This window comes from Syngnathoides biaculeatus, chromosome 9 (assembly GCF_019802595.1).
Source record: "Syngnathoides biaculeatus isolate LvHL_M chromosome 9, ASM1980259v1, whole genome shotgun sequence".
In the NCBI taxonomy this organism is placed as follows: domain Eukaryota; kingdom Metazoa; phylum Chordata; class Actinopteri; order Syngnathiformes; family Syngnathidae; genus Syngnathoides; species Syngnathoides biaculeatus.
In genome coordinates, this window is record NC_084648.1 from 10,296 (window position 1) to 27,997 (window position 17,702).

General features: G+C 45.3%; 1 long non-coding RNA gene and 3 other non-coding genes across 4 annotated transcripts; all 4 read right to left on the reverse strand.

Moving 5' to 3' along the window:
* Positions 1 to 1,665: 1,665 nt before the first annotated feature.
* Positions 1,666 to 7,124, reverse strand: LOC133505587 (uncharacterized). Its single transcript, XR_009796292.1, has 3 exons — positions 4,326 to 7,124; positions 3,192 to 3,346; positions 1,666 to 2,867 (listed from the first exon to the last, which is right to left on the reverse strand). It is a non-coding gene; the product is annotated as an uncharacterized LOC133505587 (long non-coding RNA).
* LOC133506812 (U5 spliceosomal RNA) lies at positions 3,747 to 3,858 on the reverse strand. Its single transcript, XR_009796633.1, has one exon. It is a non-coding gene; the product is annotated as a U5 spliceosomal RNA (small nuclear RNA).
* Positions 4,367 to 4,530, reverse strand: LOC133506785 (U1 spliceosomal RNA). The gene has a single exon (XR_009796610.1). It is a non-coding gene; the product is annotated as a U1 spliceosomal RNA (small nuclear RNA).
* LOC133506795 (small nucleolar RNA U3) lies at positions 5,426 to 5,640 on the reverse strand. Its single transcript, XR_009796619.1, has one exon. It is a non-coding gene; the product is annotated as a small nucleolar RNA U3 (small nucleolar RNA).
* Positions 7,125 to 17,702: the final 10,578 nt, after the last annotated feature.

Genomic DNA, 17,702 nt, shown 5'->3' on the forward strand with positions numbered 1-17,702 from the left:
TTTTCTTCACTGATTAACTTCCCAAAGTACTCTTTCCTTCTACTTAGCACACTACTGGCACCAGTCAACATATTTCCACCACTATCCTAAATCACCTTTACTTGCTGCACATCCTTCCCATCCCTATCCCTCTCTCTGGCCAACCTGTAGAGATCCTTTTGTCCTTCTTTCGGATCCAACCTGGCGTACATGTCGTCGTACGCCTCTTGTTTAGCCTTCGCCACCTCGACCTTTGCCCTACGGCGCATCTCGATGTACTCCTTTCGCCTCTCCTCAGTCCTCTCCGTGTCCCACTTCTTCCTCGCTAATCTCTGTCGTCGGATGACCCCCTGTATTTTGGGGGTTCCACCACCAAGTCTCCTTCTCCCCTTTCCTACCAGAAAACACCCCGAGTACTCTCCTGCCTGCCTCTCTGAATACCTTGGCAGTGGCATTCCAGTCTTCCGGGAGCTCTTCCTGTCCATCTCGTCTTTCTCAGCTCTTTCCGAAAGGCCACACAACATTCTTCCTTTCTCAACTTCCACCACCTGATTCTCTGCTCTACCTTTTGCCTTCATAATCTTCCTCCCTGCTGCCAGAGTCATCCTACTCACCACCATCCTATGCTGCCGAGCTACTCTCTCCCCCCCACCGCTACCTTACAGTCAGTAACCTCCTTCCAGTTACATCGTCTGCACAAAATATAATCCACCTGCGTGCTTCTACCTCCCCTAATGTAGGTCACTCTATGTTCCTCTCTCTTCTGAAAATAAGTGTTCACCACTGCCAATGCCATCCTTTTTGCAAAGTCCACCACCATCTGACCCTCAAAGTTCCTCTGCTGGATGCCGCACTTATCCATGACTTCTTCATCGCCCCTCTTTCCTTCGCCAACATGTCCATTGAAATCTGCACCAATCACGACTCTCTCTCTCTCTGTCTGGGATGCTCAGGACTACTTTGTTGAGTAGTTCCTTCCAGAACTTCTCTTTCAACTCCAGGTCACATCCTACCAGTGGGGCATAGCCGCTAATCACATTATACATACTGTAATACCCTCAGTTTCAAATTTCATCCTCATCACTTGATCTGATACTCGTGTCACTTCCAAGACATTCTTAGCCAGCTCTTCCTTTAAAATAAGCCCTACTCCATTTCTCTTCCCATGTCCTCCGTGGTAAAATAATTTAAACCCTGCTCCTAGACATTTAGCCTTACTCCCCTTCCACTTGCTCTCTTGGGTCCACAATACATCAACCTTTCTCCTAATCATCATGTCAACTAACTCCTGAGCTTTTCCCATCATGGTCCCAACATTCAAAGTCCCTACACACAGCTGCAGGGCCTGTGCATTCCTCTTCTTCTTCTGCCGACCAAGTCGCTTTCCTCCTCTTTTTTTTCTCTGAAATACATGATCTGAATTTCTACCTACGCCTTGTCGATTAACAGTGCCAGGGGCGGGCGTAGTTGGCCCGGGCCACGACCTATCCTTTCTGGAATTTGTTTGAGGAAAGTTGAAATACGTTTGGCACAGTTTTACGCCGTATGCCCTTCTTGACGCAACCCTCTGCGTTTATCCGGGCTTGGGACTTGGCCTGTCTTAAAAGTCCGATGCGACACAAATAGGCAAATAGACGTTTCTTTTGCATGACGTGGTGCATTTACGTAACCCTCACCCTCACCCGACTCTTCGGCATAAAACATGACACACTTCATTCAGCAGCGCACTGATACACTAACAAAGTGAAAGTTGTTCTCATGCAATGTAGAAAGCACTGATAATAATGAAATCGAACTCAGAGAAGATACCTCTCCCTCGCTTACCATTGGAGATACAGCCTTGTGTGTGTTGATACTGTCCACACTTAGTTGTATGACTCAACCGGGCCCCTTGCAACCCAGCAGGATCTCTTTCATCAGAATGGACCTTTCCGACATGTCAATCACACGTACAATAACAGCCAATCAGATAGCCGCATTGTCCCAACCCCGAGCTTGTCCCGCCCCTCCCGCAGCCATGTCCCACAAACAACAATGTTTGTCGGTAGCGTGCGTTTTGAAAAGTTGATGTCAGGAAGAAAATGGTCCTCAGATGATGCCCTTGGGGAACGTGCAATTCTGACGAGATGTATATCCTGCTAGGTTACAAGGGGCCCGGGTGACTAATCTTCCAAAGCCTAAAACACAGTTGGCGAAGTGTCTCCGATAGATTAGATTAAAGCTTGCTGAAGGCCTCCCGTACGAGGGAGAAGTATCGACTTTGAGTTTGATTGCATTGCGTGTCACTGACTTGCTGAATGACGTGTGTAATGTTTTATGCCGACGAGTCGGGTTGGTGATAGGTAAATGCGCAATGTCATGCAAGAGAACCGTCTATTTGTATCACGTCAGACTTTTTCAGACAGAGCACAGGGTTCGATTACGAGCCAAGTCAAACTTTTTCATCTGGTGACGACGGTACTGACTGAGTTAATCACCGTTGTTTCAATGCATTTGTAGAAAAATCAAACCTAACTCACTTATAGACGACAATGATATTACTCATAATCCTTCCAGGTAAAAAGTACTCACCCCGCTTTACATGCGCAGTACGATTCCACAATTTTATCCTGTTGTATTTCAACATGAATTTTGAGAGGCGGCAGGCATCCTTCCGCTTCGATCGCCATTTTGACAGGCGGCATCCTTCCGCTTCCGCACTCTGACATTGCGTCCTGCTCCTGTCCAAAATCTTGATTCCATGAACATATCATTTCGAAATAGTTGAGACCTCTCTGTAGGACCCTCTTGTACAAGTCTGGCTGCATTTGGCAAACTGGGGACACGAATTGACCCCGCCGTACACGGCACTTAACCGCGCCTCCTGAAGTGACGTCACGCCACGTGCGCTGACGTAAGACAAACAGTAAAAATGGCAAATACAATACAATACATTCTGACTGAGACAGACTCCATGCTTCTGATTTCATTCAAATCAACGATATATTATAGATTGGAAATACAATACATTCTGAACTGAGACAGACTCCATGCTTCTGATTTCATTCAAATCAACGATATATTATAGATTCTAAATACAATACATTCTTAACTGAGAGAGACGCCATGCTTCTGATTTCATTCAATCATTCACACGCGGCAGTGTTATGCTAGCGAAGAACTTTGAATTCATTTATACGAGACATGTATTGAAAATCAAATATAGGGCATACCTTCGTGCAAGCATTTGTTCCGGTTGATTTTAGATGGATTCAGTTGATCATGCGGTCTTCCACAAAGTTTGACCCATCGAAGGCATTTTTCGTACTGGGTCTTCGGTTTTGGAAAGGGTACGACTCGAACTCCACCAACTCGCCTTTCAGGATACCTGTCGTCACGATTACAAAGTCCGTGACTACACCTCTTAACCATATTTTTTGTTAAATAACCCAAATGCGCGATAAAACGCTAACTAAACCTATACTGGACCATTCAATGTTGTCAGAGAAAATGGCGGGAGCAAAAAACGGGCTTTGGTCTATGCAGATCTCTGGCCTCTGATTGGTCAGTGACGCGGATTGCGCAATATCCACCGAGGGGTCAATTGTGGAGCAAGCCTCGATATTGTTCAATGAATTGATCTTCACAGTGAAAGAGCAGCTCCACTTTCGCAGAGCATCAAAAAATTGAGATTGGTCTATGCAGATCTCTGGCCTCTGATTGGTCAGTGACGCGGATTGCGCAATATCCACCATTGTTCAATGAATTGTTCTTCACAGTGAAAGAGCAGCTCCACTTTCGCAGAGCATCAAAAAATTGAGATAGACTCTTGTTGTTCCTCCCCACGGAAATCTTTAGTAAAAGGCGAAAGATTTATGCGATATGAAGAGAAAGAAACAAGAGTAAACTGCCGTTGCGACGTTGAAAGGAGCTACTTTATTATTACCTTTTTCACCAGCGGCATTCACGACTGTATTTCAAAATTATTCAAAGAATAATTCTTCAACTCCAGTAAACGTAGACGCAAAAAGACAATCTAAACATTTATGAACGCTCAGGCTTCTCGGGCTTTTTCCACTTGATAAAGTGCCCTGACGCAAAGGATTGTGAGCATTAGCACATGTGCTGGAAGCCAATGACGCAATTGTATCCGCCGCCTTGCAATGAGCAGCCTGTCGGTGCCGATTGGGCTTTACCATTGCACATGTGCTGGAAGCCAATGAGCAATTGTATGAACCTTGCAATGGCAGCCTGTCGGTGCCGATTGGGCTTTACCATCTGAACTCATCGATCTTGGGTCGACATCACCGGGCGGGTGATACTGAATATTCCGATTCGGACAATAAACAATGGATATCATGGCTTACTTTAAATTCGAGTTTCGGCGATAGTTTTCTTGACACGTGATCAGGGGAGAGCGCGAACGCAGTCCCCCACTACCAGAAATTATGCAGTCGAGATTCCCACATTTGGGGAATTCGCAGGGGTCAGCACAACCGGAGTGCAATGGCTGAGCCTCACCCTGGGTGAACCACCTTCTTGATCATGGTATCTCCCCTGCCAGGTAAGTATGAGTTGGTACGGCGCGAGCACGCAACCCATTCACGCGCACGCTGTGTCAAGCGACGGTGTCATCGTGAGCACGTGACCGACCGCACGCAAAACAGGCGAGGCCGAGCACGGACGCGAGGTCAAACGGTGCAACGGTGCAAATTCTTGGGTGAACATGCTTCTCATTTCATAATTTGAGGTTGGCTGGAGACAGCAATGGATACCCACAATGCATAGCGGCACCCCCAGAGCATCTCTCGGAAGTGCGCTCATCGATACCAAGACGTGTACTCACCACCCAAACCGGCTTTAAGAGAAAGGAATTGTTTGATTGAGAATATAACGCAAACATGACCGGAAGTACGGTCGTCTCGTCGAATGTGACACACGGACCGGACTTCCGTTTCCACCGGTCTCTTGCGCATCTCACAACGCTACTGCCACCTTTTGCGCATGTCCAACCTTGGCGTTGCATTCCACAATGCGCGCACAAACGCTTTGACATTTGCACGTACCCAAAAACATAGCGAACTCGAACACACCGTGTTTTGGATATATATGTATGGACTACATATGGTCATACTGGAACACGTACCGTACCATAGAAGCTGAACCAGTACTTTTTTTTTAGCACTAGTGTGATTCTCCATTGGGAAACATCGCATTTTTACAATTAAGTCTCATCAGATGAGACAGGATTGACTGGAAAAGACGGAGTCTGAACTCTCTCGAGTTTTCTTGCCTTGCTGAGCCTTGCTGAACCGCATATTGAGCTTCCGAATACTCTGACAATTACGTGACTCCCCTTTACTTGTTAAATGGAAGAAGCTCGCGAAAGCAATTGCAGTTCAGGAGAGATATTTTCCATTGACCCACAATCAACACTGCTTGACATTGCTCCGTTGAAATGATGCTAACCACTCTGAACATATTCCTTCCATCAGTACTCCGAAAGGAAGTAACGAACGTTCATCAATGGAGGAGAACGTATGAAAGAATCAAATTTCCCCGCCAGCTTCACGCTCAGAAAGGAATATCTCGTCTCGTCATCGTGGTTGGCACGACCAAACACTTTAGAAACACATTTCACTAGTCAAAAACTATAGAAATGATCCCTGAAAGTATAGTCTTGCCAGCTCACCGTGCGACGAGAGCAGCTCAATATCGAGACTACTGTTTTCGCTTAGAGGGCGTGTACGGAATTAGCTTTGTGCAAGCTTCACGAAGCGATGTCTCCCAGAAAATTAAAACAAAACGAGAACAGAAAGACGTTCATGTCAATCAAAATGAATTTGGACGTGTTCACGTACTATTCGTCGAGTCACATTCTAAATACATAAGCCCCAGAATGCTTTGCGCGATTTTGGCATGAAATACGATTCGTTATTTTGAACGAAATCACAAATTTGTGACGCTGAACGCCGAGGCAAAACTTTAGGAAAAAGCAAAATACCTATTTACACACTTGCCGTGACTCAGATGGCACTGTTGGTTCAATTTAGCGTTAATGCGTCAACGACACCATAACACTGTGCGACGCCTACAATGTTTCGACAGTAAACCGCTCAAGCAGGAAGGTTTCCGCCAAAGTGCCGTGCCGTATTTACCAACGTTTAGAGAGAGAAAATCGCTCATTTGAGAAAACCACGGAACACACACGAGTCAGAAAACAGGTACAGTGTGAGGTGTCAAACCAAAAACGTGATCGAACCCCCCGCAGTTCAGTCTTCAGGGATGAGAATGACCAGTTTGGAAAAAGACTGAAAATGTCTGTCGATTGGGGAAGGGGGGGTGACTGCACGGTTAAACTTTTTTCAAGCCATGCCCGTCTGAAACAGTTTTTGATTCCAGGATTCCAGCATCCTTGTCGATTGCCCTCGCTCGTCTTCATCCTTTTTTTTTTCTAACACTTTCGCCATGGTAAAACTTTGAACACACCGTCGCTCAGTTGGCGCTATCTAAGTCCCACGCTCCATTACTTAGCTAACTAACAAGTTACACTGCGATTTCTGACAACCGAGAACACGTACATGGCAATGGCGAAACTCGATTAACCACTAACACGATTGGATCGTTATACTGCATAACTCTGTTGTCCAACCGAGTAATCTGCCGCAAACAAGTTTTAATGTGTAATATTTACACTACCGAGCATGTTAGAACGGCATATGATAGTCGTGCTTGTGCTGGCACGAAGCTGAACTTGTAACTCGGAGCCCACCACCGAGAGGCAGGCGCACGACCCCCCCCCCTTCCACCACCCAAATTTTCTCAATGGATCTGCGCTTATCTCGAGAATGGTCATTTTGGTCTGAAAAAGTCGGAAATCCGCCGATCGGCGGAAAATGTTCATCACTGAGGCGTAAAACTGTGTCAAACAAATATGCGTTCATCACAGATGACACGCTGTGGCGACCCCAAACGGGACAAGACGAAAGGAAAATAATTGTGTATGTGTGTGTGTGAGAGAGAGAGACAGAGAGAGAGAAAGAAAGAGAAAGAGAGAGATATCATGGAATATAAAAGTGAGCGATAAAATGCGTGATCTCCAGGGCCAGTGCTTCAGATAGGCCTAATTGTATTCGCAGTTGTCAATTGTATAATAATTGAGGAATTTACGTCCAACTTACCTTTGTGTTTCCTGGTTTGGATATGTTCCTGGATAAGTGCACAGCACTTTGCTGGGAACGTCCACTTTTTTTGTATGTGTTCAGTTAGACACGTTGATACCGTTTCGTTCCTGTCTGCATGGTTTGTCTACACTTTTTTTCAAGCCATGTCCATCTGAAACAGTTTTTTTTTTTTTTTTTTTTACCCCGTGGTTTTTATCAATTTCCCTGGCACGATCTTCATCTTTTCGCTCCAAGATTTTGGCCATACTGGCAAATGCGCAGACCGCGAGATAACATATGCGTCCGTATATCTATAAGTTATAAGTATACCGTAGTAAACAGACTGCTTCTCGAGGAAATGTTCGCACCAGAGTGAAAATACCCACGAAATACCGCCAAAATGCTGCCGGAAATCGGAATGTTGTCGTCCTTTTAAGACCAAATTTGATGCCGTAAACAGCTTGCAATGCCGTTTTCCGCTCTCACAGCAGTGACTTATTTCACGACGAGAGTTGCCGATTGATGCTGGCGGCCGGTCTTGATCACAGCCTCGCCCCGCGTCAAGTCAATTTTTCTCAACGAATCTACGTTTCACAACAATGACATTTTCATCTGAAAAAACTCGGAATTCCGCCAATCCGCGGAAAATTCTCGTCTCTGTATATGGTACACGGAGGAATGGAACATGTTAACTGTTTATTAATGCAAATGAAATTTGTGTTCGTGGTATTTTGTGACGTAACAATTGAAATGCTCCCACAACATGAAACAGGGAGGACCTACATTACTCTTCTCTAGTCACAGCAGAAAAGGGATTCAAAGCGAACAAATTAGTTATAAAACAAATGGTCTGAAACGGGCAACATGACAATCATGCAAACATTCTAGTAAGTACAAACATAACAACATAAATACCGCATAAATAATGACTGTGGCCAAGGTATCAATTCACTGTGTATAAATTGCACTGCAGGTGATGACGTTTTCATCTCCTGAACCTTCAGTATATTTCATCCTTGGACTTGAATTCAAAAAACTCTGTGTCCAGTTGTCCACCTTCGAACCTCATCGAATCTGCTCCATCTTTTTCCAGCCCGGATCAATTCACTTGTCTCTTGGCCTCAAGGACAACTTGGCGGGGGAAAGGACGTGCGACATGGAGACATTGTAGTCTGAAAAAAACAATTAAGAGAGAAACTGTTCAATTTGCAGTCTCAAATTATCCTGTCACTAAGTACCATGTTTGAGCCCAGTTTTTCAAACTTCGAACTTGGTTTCCTCAGTCCACATAAATCTGCAGAGGGAGACTTCGGAATGTGCTTTACCTATAAGACACACTTCTCCCTCCATATGCGCTTCAACATCAGTGCTCGCGTCAAGTTCAGCTTCAGCATCATCTGAAGCTTCACAGCCACAAGCACAAGGTTATGTGGTTTCACAGAGTTCAGGTTTGTCATGCAATTAGTTAAATTATCAAATAAAAACATGGTAGAAACATAAAAAAAGAAGAATAATTTTGTCTGGTAAACATTCCAACATATATCTAAAAACTGTAAAAATGCCCTGACCAATTAATAATGCTTCAAATGATAGTGTGAAAGCTCAGACAAACACTTATCTGAAATACTTTACTATTGTCAGCCATGACTGCTGAAAACACACAACAGAAGAAAAAAAACCATACCTGCAAAGAAATGTGGTTTGGTGATTATACTTAAAGGTCAAGTGTCATCCCTATAAACATTCTAAAATAGATATTGTAATGAAAAATACATATAACATTATTCACTTCAATGTCCATCCATGTCATCCATGCGCAAAGTTGCAGAAGTGTCATTCTACAATATCTCAGTGGTCTCCCTATTGGCTGCATCCCCTGTCCTTGACGTCACGCGGTGGACCCGACTATGGGAGACGAACACGCCCTTTCCGACATGGAAGCTCTTTTCGAAGAAGAGAACATCATACAACCGAGTGAAGTTACCGGGCAATATTGCCCTATTATTTCGAGCCATATTCAGATGATATGCGATCACGGGCAAACCGCCTCCCCGTCCAATCCACTTCCACAGCTTAGATGAGCCATCGGAGCCGGCTGGTGTGGCTCATTTTCGGCGCCGAGGTGGCTTATCACAGAGCAGAGCCGGGCTGCTTTAGGGTGTTGTTCATAGCATCCGCCGTCCACGATGAACAACACCGTCGAGCCGGGGCGCTTTACGGCGTTGTCATCACATGTGGCTGAGTCCGGCATTGTCCGCAGTATTCTTCAGAGCCGCCACCGTCCGCAAGCCCGACGCGCAGCGTTTGCCGAAGCCGTGACTGGCGGACGCTGTGCCTCAGCCGCTGTGGCTCATTTTCGGTGGAGAGGTGGCTTATCACGGAGCCGAGCTGGGCTGCTTTAGGGAGTTGTTCATAGCCGCCGTCCACGATGAACATCACCGCCGAGCCGGGGCACTTTACGGGAATGTCGTCGCACGCAGCTGAGTGCGGCATTGTGGCAGCGTTCTTCAGAGCCGCCGCCATCCTTGAGCCGAACACGCAGTCTTCGCTGAAGCCGTGACCGGCAGACGCAGCGCCTCGGCCAGTGTGGCTCATTTTTGGCGTAGTTCATATCCTTCGTAGTACGCGATGAACAACACCGTCGAGGGGCTTCACGGCGTTGTCGTCGCATGTGGCTGAGTGCGGCATTGTCCGACACCGTCCGACTTGCACATCGACACATTTAGCACGCCTGTCATACGTACGCGGATCTTTTGTTACGTTATGAGAAACCGATTACGTGGTTCGCCCCAAACTTGTTTTTTTTTTAGTAGCTGCATACACACCAACCTGTCATTTGGAACCCACGAAGCTCTCGTCCTCTCCACCTGTGCAATCAATTTTTCACGATGAACCGGGTCTCTTACAAACTTATGAAGGGTAAATCCATCCTCCCGAGTGTTCAAGCAATGTCCAGCAATGCAACGAGCCGGCATTTTGGCAAACACAAAGGAACAACGAGCTACCTTCCCGGAGGTAAAACTAATAGAAACAAACGAGTCCTCTTGAAGGCAGTCCTGCCCAGTACGTCACTTCCTGCTTCTTCTCGAAAACAAATCCCCCGAGAGGATTTTCATGGCGGGAGTTACAAAAAGCTGTATACGTCAAAATCACGTTTTGTGGTGAAAAAAACGCATGGGTCCATGTCGGTTGCCATTTTTTCATTAATAAAATACGAAAAATCGTGCATTTCACAGGCCTCAATGTAAGGCCCGCTGCTGGTAACCTGTTTGTGGGTTCTGTGTAAATTTGTGATCGTAACCTGTAGGTTACGGAACAATGTTCTCTAAAATAGAATATTATCATTTCTTGACTGTTAAACAATTTTACATATCTTTCATATGTTATTTTACCTACTATCTTTCTTTGATGCCTAATATATGAAATAAAGTTTTACTTTCATTTATTTGTCTCATAAATTAAAAGGAATTTTTGCTTTTTTTTTAATCATGTTATTACATCTTGACTTGCAAATATTATACATGTAAACTGAAATCTTCCAATGACTCGTTCACAGATTAACAGAAATATTGAAGGATTTTTTTCTCAATTTCTTTGATGGTTCGAGTTCTTATAAATATCAGGTTTAGGTGATTCTATGTTGATATGAATAATAGTGAAACTTTTTGAATGTTTAATATTGCAAAATGGGACTGTTTGATGATAGTCTGAACAAATGATAGTCTGTATTTGAGTGTCGGCATGATCAGTGATACTGTGAAAAATTACCTTTTTAAGTTGCAGATCTAAACAAATCATAGTATGATCCTGGGTATTTGCATATGAATAGTTATACATGAATTGAATCAATATTATACACATTGTTTTTCTAAATGTGAGATTTTGATCAATTTCAGCTATCATCTGTGAACAAGGTGCTATAACAGAGACTGAGCGTACTTTCAAATTCTATTGAGAGAATAAACACACAAGAAATGGCACTAATGGAATTCAGATGTATTGCTTCAAATATTTGTTACCGGTTGACGAGTAATGATGACTTCAGTGGCTAATTCAGACTTTTCACTGCTGGCATATCAGGTTACTCTCCGTTGTGATCATCAGATTCTTTTTGAGATTCAGATTCAGTTGCAGTTTCCATGTTCTGTTCAGTGTCACTGTCACTTAGTTTCATCATTCAGAAGGAAATCTTCATTTGTTCTGAGCAATGGACTTAGACTAGCCTCATCTCTGATGACTGTTGATGGTGCTGCAGCCAGGAACATATCTGGACACCCAGATGGACAGCCAGGCAGAGACTGTATTTTAACAACTTCAGTAGACTGAGATTTTCTCCTGTTTTTATCAGCGAGATATATGTCCACAGCTTTCTCCATTAGCTTTTCTTCATATCTCGGGTTGCATGATGCCAATAATGGCAAGTTTATACGGAGAAGGAGTATATCATCCAGTGTGGAATTTTTCAAACTGGTTGTAGCACTGGTGAGCTGATGATTTAGTGTACTGATGCCCCCTTCCACAGTAGCACTAGCAAAAGCAACCACCAAGATCAACTCAATCACAAGTAAGACATGTGGAAATTCTTCATGATGGTGGGTGAACACCTGCTCCCACATAGAAATACTGCTCTTGAAGTGGTGAAATTTCAAAGCTACGAGCTATAACCACGCCTCTCATAGACTGCCAAATCGTGAGAGAATTTATGTAGGCCCAGAGGTTGCTGAAAATGTTGAGTTATTTTCTTGATTTGGGCCTCAATTTGTCTAGTGTAGTTTTCAAACCATTCATCAGATCCGAAACCAGTGGTGACCCATGCTGACCTATGTCGGAAGGATGAGCAGTTTCCCTTAGCGTGATGCAGTAATGATGTAGGCTGGCTAGAAAGCCATAGTCTAGCCACTGCTTAAGGTAACCCCTTAGCTTTGCTTTTTGGTTAGGCTTACAGGTCTTGTTATTGGCTTGGATCATGTTTTCAGCAAATAGGCACATCGGCAAGAAATCTATTATCATAGCCTTGATTGCTCTGTATTTGTGGACCTGGAATCTTGCTCCAGCAAATTTGGGAATCTTACACAAAAGTACACCCAGCAGTTCCGCGAGTAATATTAGTACCCTCCAACATTTTCCACGATTACTGAATAGGGTGTGGAGGTTTAGAAAAATGTCATCTACCTTCTGAAAATAACTCATTTCCATGAATGCATCTTTGACAGCCAATTCTAGACGCGCACCACAGTGAACAAGTAGCAGCCAGTCTTGTTCTGTCTTCATAACTGTGAGTGCCCCTGTGTTCTTGCCCATATTGAAACTGGCACCATCAGCGCAGGCAGACACCATACCTTTGTTATACTTCTCACCAGTTATATCATATACTTCAAATGCAGCATCTACACTTTTCTTCAGATAATCAGCACTAGTTCCTCCAAAGTCAGGCATACGTTGACACTTCAGGAACAATTCAACAAGTTTTCCTCTCACTACTTCTTTGGCATATATCAATTCTTTTTCTTTTGTTTTTCTAGCTTCTGTGCCATCCTGTTCGAAGGAGAAGCTTGCATGATTCAAAATATTCTTCATGTCATCTCTCATCGCAGTAATTATGCATGATATAAACTCTCTACATCTATCATCACTATCTTTTCCTGATACGAAGTTGACTCCATTATTTTCTGCAAGTCAATCAGGGGTTTGTAATCGAACATTGAATTCTCACGCATGACCACAGCTAAAGTTGTAGTCATCTGATTCCTATAGTGGTTCTTGCTTGCTTTATCGAACATCTGTTGAATGGAGTTCTGTTTGCAAAAACCACGTGGTTGCGTGGGGCCATTGGTTGCTGTTACAGTACAGTTGGAATCTTCGTTTCTAGGTTGGTCACTTGATGAGGACCCTTGATGACTAGTTTCAGAAGAGGGTTGTGAAAACTTTTTTTTTTTTTTTTTGCCCAATCATGGATGGAACCTGACTGTACATGTCTTGTTATATTGCTCTTGTGAATATACTTGACACCATCTACATAGGCCAAAATTCCCTTCAGAACCTACAAATGAAAAGATAATTTCCTGATTATTTTTTAACAAATTATATGCACTCAATGAATTATGACATCCATTTTCATTAAACTGAAATTAGATCTCAAAAAAACCATTTATGTTATATAAATAATCCCTCAAATATCAATGCAGTAAAAAGAAACAGAAAACCATCAAATAATTATCAAATTGATTGGAAAGTTACAAAACTACTAAAATTCTATCATTAAATCAATACACTTATACTTAGAAATATTCAGTGAATATACATTGGGCTTTCAGTCAGACAGCAATTATTATTGATTCTTGAATAAATTATATCTACTTAAAATCAATGGAATTAAAAAGGATATAACAACTAGCCCTTTTAATTTCATGTTTTATTTGACAGTTGATAAAATTAAACATTTTAGCTGTCGCACTTATACTTTAAAATGAAAAACGAAACATGTCAATGTCATGCTTGGAATCAGATTCACCTACCTGACATGAAACAACACGACATTAATCTGTTAATAATCATTTGTGAGTCGTCTGGCGAAAGCCGGTAGTAAATTCCTATGTAGATCTATAAATTATTCCTATTCGTTTTCGTATATCCACACAAATTTTCATCGCGACTGGTCATTTGTTTGTGTTTTTTTTTTTTGCTATTGCGTAACTGATGCGTAACCAACATGATTGTTCGCGGCTTACGTTGAGGCCTGATTTCATAACAGTGGCCCTTTAATTACTGTACAAAAGTCTTAAGGATGCGTATGCTTGTCAAGAGCTTGTAAATCCACTGACAGATGGAATACTAGTGTCTTCTTTTCCTTTCGGCTTGTCCCGTCAGGGGTTTTCACACTGTGTCATCATTGTCCATTTAAGCCTATCTCGTGCATCTTCCTCTTTAACACCAACTGCCCTCATGTCCTCCCTCACAACATCCATCAACCTTCTCTTTGGTCTTCCTCTCGCTGTTTTGGCTGGCAGGTCCATCCTCGGCACCCTTGTTCTACCCTACAAGATGTCATTAAATATTGTTTAGTTTTGCATATTTATTATCATTTTCACTGTTTATCAGTTACATTTGTACACAGCCTTGTTAATCTAATACTTTTGTGTACTTCTGCATCTGACCTCTGGGTGGCAGCACTCATACTTTCATGCGTAGTACATTTAAAGACACATGTAGTGCCTTCTGACCTCTGTACTTTTCCACTCGCATCCTCAAGGCAAATAACACATCTGTGGCACTCTTTCGAGGCATGAAACAATAGTGTTGCTCACAGATACTTACTTCTGTCCTGAGTCTAGCCTACACTACTCTTTCCCATAACTTCAATCTGTGGCTCATCAACGTTATGCCTCTGTAGTTCCCGCAGCTCTGCACATTGCCTTTGTTCTTAAAAATTCGATATAGCACACTTTTCCTCCATTCTTCAGGCATCTTCTCGCACGCTTGTATTCTGTTGAATAAGTTGGTCAAAAACTCCACAGCTACCTCTCCAAATTGCTTCCATACCACCACAAGTATGTCATGAGGATCAACTGCCTTGCCATTTTTCATCCTTTGTAGTGCCTTTCTAACTTCCTCCTTACTAATCATTGCCACTTTCTGGTCCTTCACTCTTGCCTCTTCAACTCTTCCTTCTCTCTCATTTTCTTCATTCATCAACTTCTCAAAGTATTCTTTCCATCTATTTAGCACACTGCTGGCAGCAGTCAACACATTTCCATCTCTATCCTTCATCACCCTTGCCTGCTGCAAATCCTTCCCATCTCTATCCCTCTGTCTGGCCAACCTGTAGAGATCCTTTTGTGTCCAACCTGATGTATATGTCATCATATGCCTCTTGTTTAGCCTTCGCCACCTCTACCTTCACCCTACGTCGCAACTCAAGTATTCCTTTCGTCTCTCCCCAGTCCTCTCAGTGTCCCACTTCTTTGCTAATCTCTTTCCTTGTATGACTTCCTGTATTTTGGGGGTTCCACCACCAAGTCTCCTTCTCCCCTTTCCCAACTGAAGACACACCAAGTACTCTCCTGCCTGTCTCTCTGATCACCTTGGCTGTCATAGTCCAGTCTTCCGGGAGCTCCTCCTGTCCATCGAGAACCCATCTCACCTCTTTCTGAAAGGCCGCACAACATTCTTCCTTTCTCAGCTTCCACCACACCACCATCCTATGCTGCTGAGCTTCACTCTCCCCCACCACTACCTTACAGTCAGTAACCTCTTTCAGATTACATCTGCACAAAATATAATCCACCTGTGTGCTTCTACCTCTTCTCTTGTAGGTCACTCTATGATCCTGCCTCTTCTGGAAATAAGTGTTCACTCAAGGCATTTCCATCTTCTTTGCAAAGTCCACCACCATCTGTCCCTCAAAGTTCCTTTCCTGGATGCCATACTTACCCATCACTTTTCGTCACACCTTTTTCCTTCACCAGCATGTCCATTACAATCTGCACCAATCACAACTCTCTCTCTGTCTGGGATCCTTAGAACTACTTCATCTAGTTCCTTGCAGAATTTCTCTTTCAACTCTAGGTCACATCCTACCTGTGGAGCATAGCCGCTAATCACATACATAACACCCTCATCACTCGATCTGATACGCTTATCACCTACAAGACATTCTTAGCCAGCTCTTCCTTTAAAACGACACTCCATGGTAAAATAATTTAAACCCTGCTCCTCAACCTCTAGCCTTTCTACTTTTCCACCTGCTCTCTTGGCTGCATTAAAAAAAAAATGCAGCAGCGGTAGTTGGGACGTTGGGCGAAGAGAGCAGGTGAGCGGGCAGGCAAGAGTTGGTACACAGAGGAACAATCAATCAAAGCAGGCAGAAGTATCGAAGGAGTCAGGCTTACAAGATTGGTCGGAGAACAGGCGAAGGTCAGTACACACAGGTTGACGATCAAGGATACCGGAGCACTCGAACAGGACATGAAGCTCAACGAACTGGCGGGGCCCAGTCGTCATCAGGGTGATATAAATAGATAGCATAATCAGGCTGCATGAGGCGCAGGTGTGCACCTCCCAATCAGCGCAACCGCAGACACCCGCACAGCCCAGGCTGGAGCAGCAGGATCATTACAGTACCCCCCCCCCCCCCCCTCAAAGGCGTGGCACCCAGACGTGCCTAAACGAAAAAAAAAAACAATAATTCACAGGCAGGGGTGGGCGGAAGGGGGGTCCGGAGGAGGGCACCCCCCCCGAACCCCAGTCTGGTGGCCATCCAGGCAAGGCGTCCGGGTGGACAGGTCAGGAGGACGACCTGGACACCAAGCACCAGGGTCCCCCCGGAGCGATTCGGGCGGACGACCTCTGTGAGGAACCAGGCCGAGGCAGGCAACTGCTCCGGACGAGAACCTCCCACGCCGTGGTTGCGAGACGACCAGGGACTGGTTGCCACCGAGGCAGCCGTGGATTGGTCACCAATGAGGCCAGGTCCAGAAGCGACTGGGAGCCCTCAGGAGCGAAGGACCAGAGCCATGACCGCCACCCCGAAGTCTCCAGCTCCGGAGAGGCTCCACAGAACTCCCCAGCTCCTCCTGGACAGCAACGTGAGAAGGCGGCGCCAGTGCCAACTCCTCCTGGACAGCAACGTGAGAAGGCGGCGTCAGTGCCACCTCCTCCTGGACAGGAACGTGAGAAGGTGGTGGCACCATTGCCACCTCCTGGACGGGAACATATGGACGTGCCCATTGCCGGAGCAGGAACAGGGGACGACCGCGGACCGGTCGCCGACAGAGCAAGAACGGGGAGCGACCGCGGACAGGTCGCCACTATTATTCCAGAGCACGGACGAGAAGCGGCTGTGGAGACGTCGCCACCTCCTGGACAGCAACGTGAGGCGGCATCGGGTCGGTCCCCACTGCCACGTGAGCTTACAGTGCATTCGTTGAAACAGCAACGTGGGCGTGGCGCGGTGACTGGTCCGTTTCCAGGGCGACGTGAACGAGAGTCGGCAGAGAGTCAGTCGAAACTGACACTTGGGCGTGTCTCGGGAGCGGGTCAGTTCCAACTGCCACGTGAACCTGCGTCAGCAGCGAGTCCGTCGCAGTTGCGACGTCAGCGTAGGTAGGCTGGTTTGCCAATCCTTGCCGGACCTGGGCCGTGAGAGCCGCCAATTCGGCGCTCTGCCGCTCTATCTGCGCCCGCATTTCGCGGTAGAACGCCTCGTGATTTGGCGGCTCCTCCTCCCTCTGGGCTGGAAGCTTCGCCACCAGCTGCGAGTCTGCCGGTTTCGCCGTTGCCGGCGAGGAGTGGGAGGACGATGTCTTAGTTGCCGCGCAGCGGGAGGTACAAGGGAGCGCCCGGCCGGGGCCTCTCCTCTGGCCGCCACGCTGAGGTCCCGGGTAGATGGCCAAGCGGGTTCCCTCATACAGATTGGTGTACTTGGACCTACCGGGCGAGGACACTCGGGTGCTGGGAACGCAGGGAGGTGAAACAAACTGACTGGGATGAAAGATCGGACGAGCAGATTGGTAATCAGAATAATCGGAGTTGTACTCCGGCAGCCGGTCATATAAATCACAGTCCTCCTCATATTCCGAAAAG